This window comes from Mus musculus, chromosome 9 (assembly GCF_000001635.26).
Source record: "Mus musculus strain C57BL/6J chromosome 9, GRCm38.p6 C57BL/6J".
Lineage (NCBI taxonomy): Eukaryota > Metazoa > Chordata > Mammalia > Rodentia > Muridae > Mus > Mus musculus.
In genome coordinates this window covers 67,761,851-67,773,415 of record NC_000075.6, presented here as the reverse complement: position 1 = coordinate 67,773,415, position 11,565 = coordinate 67,761,851, and positions in this window count along the sequence as shown.

The window sequence follows — 11,565 nt, the reverse complement described above, 5'->3', positions numbered from 1 at the left end:
TACTCCTTCTGCCAGCTGTGACTTATTCTGGGAACTCTTTGGAGAGCTCCTACCACACCACTGATTCTATATACATCTTTTGTTTGCTTTTAATAATGAGCAGGAACGGCATGAAGATAAACTGCCATTTCTGTCACCCAGGTCTTTGTATTATGCTGATATCAATCACTTCATGACTCCACGGGTCCATTTTAATAGGATCACGGTACATAGAACAGGTTAGCCAGAGGCACAGTGAGGCCTGGCAGTGTCACAAGGGGCTCAGGTGCTAAGATATGATGCAAAGGCTATCTTGAGAGAGATGGGTCAACCAATGTCTTTGAGTGAGGAGGGAGGGGAGGCCCAAACTAATACAAAGGTCAGGCTGATGGTCAATGCTAGGCAGATGGCATGGGACAGTCCTGGTCTGGAAGGCAATGTGCCAGGTGGCCTACCCTCATTCATTAAATTCCAGAGAGGGAGGGAACAGACTCTTCTCTTGGCCCCTTTTACTGAGCTCTGTTCCTTCCTTCCTGACACAGCTTTAAGTACAGTGATTATGTAATGAAAACCATTAGGTTGTTAGTGTGCACAAGGACTGAGAATGAGCACCTGGGATTCCTCTCTCTCTCTCTCTCTCTCTCTCTCTCTCTGTGTGTGTGTGTGTGTGTGTGTGTGTGTGTTTGTGTGTATGTGTGTGTATGTGTGTCTGTTTAGCGTTGTCTCTGTACACACACACACACATCTTGTGTAACCCAAGCTGGTATTGAACTCACTATATAGATAAAGATGATCTTGAACCTTGGAGCTTTTAAATTCAAGAGTGCTTAGAATACATGTGTGTTCTACAATGCCCTGTGAGCATTCTGCCAGCTGAGTTACATACCTCGCCCTCTTTATAATCTCTTTCATTATCACTTGTGTGAGAAATTTTCCTATGCTTTCATTACAGTCATGGCACCAGCAGGTGAGCAAACCACAAAACTATTTTTTAAAAAGTATATAAAAGTGTCATGTATGTATAAGTATGTGTGTGTGTGTGTGTGTGTGTGTGTGTGTGTGTGTTTAGACCAGAAGTCAACATCATGAGTCTATTACTTCTTCAGCAGTTTCCTACCTTATTTTATAAGATAAGAGTCTCTGTTAGAACTTGGAGCTTACCCACTGATTCGGCTAGACTGGCTGCCCAGCCAGCTTCAGGGGACTGTCTCCACCTTCCAAGCTCTGGGATAACAGAAACATGCCCATGCCCCACTTTTTCACATAGCCACTGAGAATTTAACTCGGGTCCTAATGTATGCATAGCAAACAGTCCATTGACTGAATCATATCCCTAACTAGCTCTTCCTAGAGAGTCTAGCTTAATTCATGAACTCCGGGTCCCAATGAGAGACCTGTCTCAAAATCTATGGGTCGGAGGGGAGATGCTTCAGCGTTTCTCTGCTCTAGAGAGGGCTCAGAGTTCTCAGCTCCCACAACATAGCTTACGACTCCTTAACTCCGGTTTTTGGGAGAGACGATACCTTTTTCTAGCCTCTGCAAACCCCTCCAATCACACAGTGCACCTACAGCCATGCAGACAAAACACTCAAACATGCAAAAATAAGAATCAGAAAATCTTAGGGGAAAAAAAGTTAGAAAAAGATAGAAGATAGCCAACATTAACCTTTGACCGCCATACTCATGCTTCCACGCATGTGTGGAACATGACACACACACACACCTCCACTCACATACACACCAAGATATTGTTTTCAAAATAGTAAGAGGATGTGGAATTGTGATAGGATTATCAAAGGAAAATTAAAAAATCAATAGCAACCTGTAGCAACCGAGCCGTTTTTCTCTGAACAGGGAAAAATGTGACTTAAGGGGCCTGTTATCAGGCTTCGGTCGCAGCCTTTTTCCTGTTTAAGCCATGCCTCTCAGTGTGCAGGCCAACGTTAGTGTTTATTCTCAGCACCAACGCTAAGTGGAAATGTAAATATCTTATCAAGAGCCGGTCTGTTCAGTTCCTCAGACATCTCACCCAGGACTTTCCTCAGCTTGTTAAACTTGGCTCCAGAGGTCTCTAGTATTGTCTGACACAGAGCAGAATAACTAAACTACCCACCAAATGCATTTAAAATGTCCCCAGGTGGAAGCAAAAGGGTCTGAAGTTCGGCCATCCTCTGTGAGGTATTGAGTTTGAAGTTAGCCTTAAATAGAAAACAACAACAACAACAACAAAACCCAAAAGCAACAAAACCTAGCGCATAATACCAGTGCATAGTAGGCTCTCCTATCATTAGGGAGATCAGTAATTATAACACTTTCTTCTTCTTCTTTCTTCTTCTTCTTCTTCTTCTTCTTCTTCTTCTTCTTCTTCTTCTTCTTCTTCTTCTTCTTCTTCTTCTTCTTCTTCTTCTCCTTCTCCTCCTCCTCCTCCTCCTCCTCCTCTTCTTCTTCTTTTCTTCCTCTTCTTTTTTCCCTGAGACAGGGTTTCTCTGTGTAGCCTTGGCTGTCCTGGAACTCACTTTGTAGACCAGGCTGGCCTCGAACTCAGAAATCTGTCTGCCTCTGCCTCCCGAGTGCTGGGATTAAAGGTGTGCGCCAACCACCGCCCAGCAACACTTTATTCTTAATGATGTTATTTTGGTCCTTGACTCTCCCTAAAAGTGTCTTTATTTAGCATGGTAGCGCACATATGTAATCCCAGTCTGAGGAGGTGGGGGCTGGAGAATCTTGAGGTCAGGGTCAGCTTGGGCAACATAAAAAAAAAAAAATAAGGAACTTTAATAACACTGTGTTACCTACTTCTCACGGGGACATCTGGGTGTGATTGTTTACTTTATAAAGTAGGCATGGGTGCTGAGAGTTCAATGGCCTCTTTGTGAAGAGCCAAGCCCCTTGAGTCCTAGCTTCGGGCCCTTTCCACATGGACACAGAAAGCCTAGGCAGGGATTGTCCCTGTGAGAACATGGGGACTCCAGAGAAAAAGAACTGTGCAACTAGGCTGCTGCTCTGATTGCTGCAGTGGAACAGGGGCTCTCTCCACTTAGCTGTTTCAAGTAAGCTGTGATTGTCTTGAGTGTCCCTCAACTTTATGCCTCGAAGTTGAGCCGACACCACACACCTTCCTGGCTGTGGTGGTTTGAATTAGAATGAGTCCGGTAGGCTCACAGGTGTGTGCGTGGACCCCAGTTGAAGGAACTGTTTGGGAAGATTAGGAGGTGTGGCCTTGAGGGAGGTAGTGAGGGAGACTTTGAGAATTCGGAAGCTCACCGGATTCCCAGTGTGCCTCTCTCTTTGTCTCTTGTTTGTGGGTCAGGATGTGATCTCTCAGCCTTTCCTTCTCCGGCATGGACTCTAACGCTCTGAAACCATAAGCCAATGCCTATGGTTTTACATGTTACCTTACTCATGGTGCTTTGTCAGGGCAATAGAAAAGAAAGTAAGCCTTTTCCCAACTTTTGGGCTGACATCAGGCTTTCCCTAGGACTCACACCCACTTTCTGATTCCTTCTGCATCTGTTACTTGGGTGCTCAGCACTTCCTCTCCATCCCCTGCTGCTGGCATGGCCTCTGTGAAGCTCCAGAGGGGAGAGCAACACCACATTCACTGGCCTTCCCAGGAACAAAGATGAACCCTCTAGCTCCTTGGATCTCTGAATCTTTGTGCCTGCTCAAGGTGAAAACACACCCCCTAGAGTGACAAAAGAGACCTTTCAGACATTTAAAGTGGAAGAATCAGGAATGGATGAGGCTGGACTGGAGGAAAGGGTTCATGCCTGTAAATGTCAGTGGCCTGAGCAGGGGACAGATTCGGGAGGATGACCCTGCCTTTCTATCCTTCCATGAGGTTTCAAGGCAGGGAAGAAACAGGGACAACTCTGATGTTTTCCTTATGCCCCATTGATTTGACCATGTACTCCATCCTGGACACTTCCCCAGGGAGGCCCAGACCCTGCTTCCATCTCCCTGATGAGTCTCTTGATGTTTGCCAGGCTGCAAACCAGAAAAATAACTTCTCATGCAGCAAACTGCCTAGAAAAGAAAACTTTCTACTCTTTTTTTCTTTTTTCTTTTCCATTTATTTATTTATTTATTTATTTATTTATTTATTTGTTATTGTATGTTGAGGGAAACAATCCATGGCCCACTGGTGAGTATGCTTTCCAGAGAGGGTTAAACTACATGCTCTCATTGGGTGTTGGACAAACGGACATGGGGGACTCTTTACGTACTTATAATGCAATTAAGATCAGCAAGCACTAGTGAAACTTACAGGCTGAGCCTTGTGATAACATCAGTTCTATTCCTTCAACTCCCTTGCATATCATATGGCCCAGGATTTTTAGTTAAAAATAAATGGAAACTTTAAAAGCAAGGATGCTCAGATCTGCATGTGTAGGATCATTTCCCTGCCTCCTCAAAGGAGGCATATGGCTATCATAATGCAAAAGATCTGATTGCACAGCTCGCCAGGAGGAAGCATTTGCTAGCTGGGCATGCACTGTGTACCAGGCACTATTCTGAGTACCCGGAGTGCAGTCACCAGCCAGACAAAGCATGGACACTGGGCTCTAAAGGATCAAAACAGATCAATCAAGTAGGCAACATTTCACAGTGAAAACTAAGGGAATATTTATTCTTACTTTCAACCCCATGAGAGGCTAAACTTTCCCTCCAAATGGGCTGCACCTGAAAGCCAGTGAGTTTTAAGGCAATTCTGAGGACATAAATGACAACGAGATCCTAGGATTAGACTCAGGTTGCCTTTCAGGGTATTGGAAAGTATAGCAATTCCCTCTTTTGACACAAAATGAGGAGAGAGCAAATATAGATGGTCTAATGTGTTCCTTGTTGCTCCTAAGGATTAACCCTAGTTCTTAATGTCACTCTGAGAAGGCTATTGTTGTTAGTAGCCCCAAGGTAAAACTTAAGAAAACTGGGTGAAGCTGTTTAGCTTTTAAGAGAGCAGGGCTCAGCTGAGTCCAGGTAGTCTGATGTTACTCAGTCAGCCTGTAAATAGTTGGGAATTCATTAAAGAAAGCAAACATACAGATGGAACGATCGGGATACTTCTTTATGCCTTTGTACTTTAGACTCTGCGTGTGTAAGTTGGGGAATTAAGGAGCATTGGCTTGGGAAAGGGAAGACAGTGGGCAAAGTCAGTGAACACTCAAGTTTGTGCAAACATGGATGACTGACAACCAAAGAAATGGTGTAGCCAGTTGGAAAGGCCTATGAGTAGCCATTTGTATGTGTTCAATGACCACATTTGCTTCTGTGAACCTCTCTCTCACACACATGGGTGCTGGAATCTGAACTTGGGCCGTTATGCTTGAATTGAGCCATCTTTCTGGCCTCCCATTACCCTGTCATCTGTCCATAAACACTCTCTCCCTTTCAAAAGAGGAGGAGGCAGGCACTGACCGTCACACAGGGACAAGCACAGCCTTGCATAGTTGTAGACTCTAAGGCAACCCTAAGGCCCACTGGGCCTCCTGCAGTCTCACCACTTTCCCTGGCCTGGTCCTTGCCCTTTCTAGATTTCCCTTCATTGGAACTGAAGTATCACTGTGACCATGACCCCAGCAAGGTGGATGGAAACACAAAGACCAGAACTGATTACAATGTTTAGAGTTTCCTGCACAGTTTACATGGAAACCAGTGGCACACCTCCTGTTCCAGTCAGAGCTCTCCAAGTCACCCTCTCTCAGTCCTGTCGTCAGCCATTGATGTCCAACACCCCTTCCTAAGCATACACGGGTTAGAAAACAAACAAACAATGCCAAACACTAATTTTTACCCATTTTGGAATATAGGGAGTTAGATTTGATTCTTTGTTACAGGTTATAGCACTCATGTCTTAGAGTAAACTGTTGAATTAATTAATGCGGTTGGCAGGTTCACTACCTTCCCCAATGGTTTACATTCCAGAATGAAAGACACACGCACAGCCTTTATATTTTAATATGCCTTAAGCAGCACAATAGTTGGGCCACTGCCTAACCTCCACGCTGTTTAATCCACCTCCCGACAATAATCCGGAGTTATTCCTTACTTCACTGTATATTCTATCTTGACTGCTCTGGACCCGAAGGGCTGCCCAACTGGGCTGCTCTCGGGGGCTGTGCTCTCCTGGCTCCTTAACATGGCAGCCATGCCTCTCTAAGCCTGCATTCTCCTCAGGCATTTCATCTCTCTTCTCCTTTACCCTCTTCCAGCAGGGCAGATCTCCCTTCTCCTTCCTCCTCCCCGTCCCTGTCCCGCCTCTGTCTGCCCTTCCCAGCCATTGGCTGCAGGCATTTTTATCTACCAATCAGAACCAACTGGGGGCAGGGTCCCTCAGTGTCATACTAGCAGAACTCTCTCTTGCAAACAATTTTAGGGACCCAAATTAACATTAGAATACAAACAGCATTAGGCCAAACCCATTAGAGTAAACTGTTTTCCCTTTGATCTCTACAGACTTTTACTACTTCAGGCAATCTGAGGAAAGAGATGGGCCAAGTTCCTGATTTAATATCCTCTCTTCTCTGCCACCATACTCTTCCTCCACTACCCACCTGCACCCGTTCCAGCCTGCAGCTGACACCCCAGCCCTTACATCTGAAGGAGTTGGAATGGGCCGGAGTGCATCTTAGCTCATGTAGACAGCGGAGTCAGAATTGTTTATTTCAAGTTCTTTTTTTAAAAAGTAGATTAGATACAGATTATGGTGATGAAAGAAACAGACATGGAAAGGGTTACTGTTTGGAAGGTCAGGGAGAAGGGCACACAGAAAGTCTTTGTGTTGTTTAGCAAATGTCCTGTGATCTTGGCCAATCTAAAAATAGAAATGAGATAAGACGGAACGGAGACTACTGAGAAAGACACCAGTCATACTTTGGCCTCCACATGTGCATGCGTACCTGTGTGTCTGTGTATATACACATTAGTATGTGCATATAGACACACACACACACACACACACACACACACACATGAAAATAAGAGATGGTGATGGTAATGAAGAATGAAGCTTAACCTGACTGGGTAAAGGGAAGGTGGGAGGCTATGCAGGAGATACAGGAGAGGAAGATGGAGACTCAGGCTTCTACATGGATCATTCTGACAAACACAGGCACCATGTCCTGACAGATAGAAATAAGACTCATTGCTAAGGTGTTTTTTTGTTTTTGTTTTTGTTTTTTTTCCAGGAACTGTTACAAATCAGCCAAATAAACCCCACTCTAACTTTGCAAACTAAAAAGGGGATTTTCTCTGCTAGTGTCCAGACGGAGGCTGTTTACAAAGGATCACAAACTCTTCATGCTGATAGATGGATTCGAGAAGTACACATCAGCTGAGGTGTTCTGCTTAGAACATGGCAGATGGAGACTGGAATGAGCTGCCAGTGGAGTGGAAAGATGCAACTCTTTGTGTTTTTATGTCATTTAGTGCAGTCACCCAGACTTATTCCCAGTGGGCTGCCCTTTGTACAGACTTAAGGTTAGAATCACAGATGGGCATAAAGCTATTCAGCAAAATTATACTCACTTGCAGGAAACGAAGAGGTGATCTCTGTGTTGGTTTCTACTCTCCTTGCAGCAACTGAAGGAAGCAAAGCGGGGCTCACAGCTTAACCATACAGTCCACCCTGCACAGAAGGCATGGGGCATGAGTGGAAGGCACTGATCATATTGTATCGGCAGCAGGAAGCAGAGCATGATACTAGAGTTCAGCTTGCTTTCTCGCTTGTATTCACTCAGCAACCCTGAGCTGAGCTCTTGAAACAATGTTTCCCCATAGTTACCGTGGATCTTCTCATATCAATGCAATCTAGACATTTCTTTCTTTTCTCTTTCTTCCTTTTCTCTTTCTCTCTCTCTCTCTCTTTCTTTCTTTCTTTCTTTTTTTCTTTCTCTCTCTCTCTCTCTCTCTCTCTCTCTCTCTCTCTCTCTCTCTCTCTCTCTCTCTCTCTCTCTCTTTTCTCTTTTGTTTTTCAAGACAGGGTATATTCTCTGTATAGCCCTGACTGTCCTGGAACTCACTCTGTAGACCAGACTGGCCTTGAACTTCTTTACAGACTCCTCTCGAGTTTTGTCTCCTAAGTGATTCAAGATTCTGTCACTTTGACAATCAACATTAACTATTCTAAGTCTACCCTTTGCCAAGTGGTGGTGGCACATGCTTTTAGTTACAGCATTCAGGAAGCAGAGACAGGCAAATCTTGGAGACTGAGGCCAGCCAGGTCCACAGAGTGACTTCCAGGACAGCCAGGGCTACTCAAGCCCTGTCTCAAAACAAAAACTTAATTATTCTTGTCAATTTAACACCCAAGCATATTGCTTTCAAGCTGTAACTTTCTATACCGTCTCTCCATAGGCTCATAGCTATCACATGCTGCAAATTCATTCAGTTCAACTTTAAGAGTGTCATTTTCAACTGTTCCAACACTATATAGAAAAAACTTACTTCTGAGACTCAGGTAATCTTTTAACTGTGAGCCCCTAAAACATCAAAAAAAAATTACAGGGATCAGAGAGATGGCCCAATGAGTGATGACCAGAGATAGATCCCTAGAACCCGAATCATGGAAGGAGAGAGCAAACTCCTACAAGGTGTTTGTTCTCTGACCTCCACACCCATGCACATATACCCACGTACATATTTACCCATGTGCTTGTACAAAAATTAAAAATGTTTAAATATCATAAATGATCTCTTTTTAAATTACATGTTTCCAAGTTGCAGTGGGACAGAGCCTTTAGTACTATTCCAAAAGTAGAAATGTAGGCAAAAGAAGGAAAGGTCAGAAAACAGAGTCCCAAGTTCCATGTCAGGTATCTTCTGAGCTCTAAAAAGGCTTAAGTGGCCCCACCCGTTCAGCTCTGCACACATGCAGCCACACACATAAGCACTCTCTTGGACATGTCCCATTCTCTGCATGCAGCCTCCCTCCGTGGATGTCTCACTGTTAAGGTATTTCCAGAATACTGGGGTCTCCATTGCATCTAAAGCTGCTCCTTCACACCATCACACGATGGCCTCTCAGGGCCTCCCTAGGGCAAATATGACCTTGCTACATATTGCTTGGCCTCAGCAGACATTTGGAGCCCTCATCCAGACCTCCAAAGCCCTGTTCTCATGGATTTCAACAACACGGACATTCCCTTCTTTTCTGGTCTAAGCTTCCACACTGCCACCAGCTGCCGATGCTTTCTGTCTTCTATACCCTGGCATCTCCTTTATTGAATTTTGGAATGTTGCACTGACTCAGAGTTTGGTCCACCTGCTCTTTCTGTTTATCCCATCTTTCCTTTCTACATTCAGTTTGGGCAATCAATGATTGATTAGCTAATGTGTGCTGTACTCTGTTTTAGGTGTCTGAGACAAAGCAATGACTATGTAAGCCAAATTTCTGCATTTGTAAAGCATACATTGTCATAAAAAGGAAAATGTGCAAACTACACAGTAACTGTGTAATACACCATTGGGTAGTAACAGTGACACACACAGGAGGGTGGAAGAAAAGGAAAATAAAGAATTGTAAGGGCAAGAGGACAGGGGTACCAGCTATGACTTTGTGAAGAGGTGACGTTCTCATAAGAGTAAAGTAAAACATGAGGCAGATGAGTCAAGGACAACTACACGAGACTGGAGTGACAGAAGACATGTTTGTGACCTTGAGAGAAGGCTCAGTAAGTAAACTGCTTGCTATCCCAGCCTCAGTCCCCGAGTTTGGATCACCAGAACCCATATAAAGCTAGCATAGTGCTTCTATGTTGAGATGGGCCACAGAGGTAGGAAAATCCCTGGAAGCTTGCAGGGCACCTGACCCAGAGTGTACAGAGGCAAACAAAAAGACTCTGACCCAGATAAGGTGAAAGGTGATGGTTGATACTGTAAGATCCCCGAAGCTGGGCCTCTGCTCAAATTCTGGGATGAGCTGGTCAGCACCCCAATGACGCTAGAGAAAACCTCACCTGATGCAAACTGCAAGAGGTTTTATTATCAGCTAGCTGAGGACGAACTCCTCGAGCCTTGCAGGGCAGGGGAGTTTGACCCCAAGTGGTAACAGTAAGGGGCTTTTAACAGCTAGCTGAGGAATTGGGAGGAGTTGGGAGCAGTTGGGAGGGGAGTTGGCTACAGCTCCTTTCTGGGGGCGGGGGGAGCTGCAGCCTCCCCTCCAGCATCTATCTCCATGTCCTTGTAGGTCTTCCTACAATTATCGCATCTCTGGCTGTTAGGCACAGAAACAAAAAGGCTTTTTGCTGGCTATAGAGAACAAAGAGCTTTTTTTCTGGCTGCATTTTTAGAGATCAGGGAAAACAAGCTTGGGGAACGTCCAGGGGCTTTACCTTCCAGGGAGAAACACTCTAAGTCGGGGTCTCACAATATCTAAGGTTAACATGGCAAGTGCACATCTGTACTCACACATATGAACACACACACACACAGAGATGAGCATGTGCCCACCCATGCAAGTATATGCACATGCACACACAGAGATTTAAAAAGAAAGCATGATTGTGCCATTTATAAAGGACTAGGAAAGATGATACTGGGAAGAAACATAGAGTTTTGGCTTAGAGCTATGAATACAACTTGCTGAGGCATTATAACATTGTAGTAAGGGGCTAGTTAGTTACACTTTCCTTTTGGAATTCCTTTTGGAATTTTTCCCTTCTCAAGGACAGAAATCTTCCTGGCTACTTGTCTTTCATTTGCCGCTCTCCAAACCTGTTACCTTCCTTAGTTGTTTTGTTTGTTTGTTTGTTTGTTTGGGGTTTTTTGCTTTGTTTTGGTAGTTACTGTAATAAAACTTGGGGTTTTTTTGTTGTTCTTTCTTTTTTTTTCTTCCTAAGTTTTATTTATTTAGCTATCCACTTGTGTATATTGTTCATAGCTGTGCCCTCTGTTCTTAGTATGACACTTATTGCAAAGAAGAGGCTCAAATGACTTGTGAGACAGCACAGGGTAGGCCAGTCATCTGGAGCAGCCAGGACACCTTGGTTCCTGTCTAAGGTCAGCTTTGTGTGCTAGCTACATGGCTCTGTGGAAATATATCTGGAATGAGTTCTCGGTTTTCAGTTATATGATTTTTAAGCACTAATTTGTCCACTGAAAATTATATTTAAAAATGCAGGATTTGTGATCGTACTCAGGATTTTAATAAGCTCTTTCTGGGCTGGGGAGACAGCCCAGGTGTTAAGAACACTGGCTGCTGTGATCCAGGACCTAAGTTCAGATCCTAGAACTCAAGTCAGATGGCTCACAACTTCCTGTATCCCCAGCTCCAGGGCATCTGGTACTTCTGGCCTTACTGGTATCTGCCCTCTAGTGCACATGCATACATCTATACATAATTTTTAAAAAATAATAAAAATAGACCTATTTCAAAAATTCTTGGGAGCTAGAGAGATGACTCAGTAGTTAAGAGAACAGACTGCTCTTCCTGAAGACCTGTGTTCAATTCCCAGCACCCATGCGGCAGCTCACAGCTGTCTGTAACTCCAGGATCTGACACTCTGGCACAGATATACATGCTGACAAAACACCAATGCACATTAAAAAAAAAGTGAACAAGAAAATAAAAACTTCTTAGAACCTCTT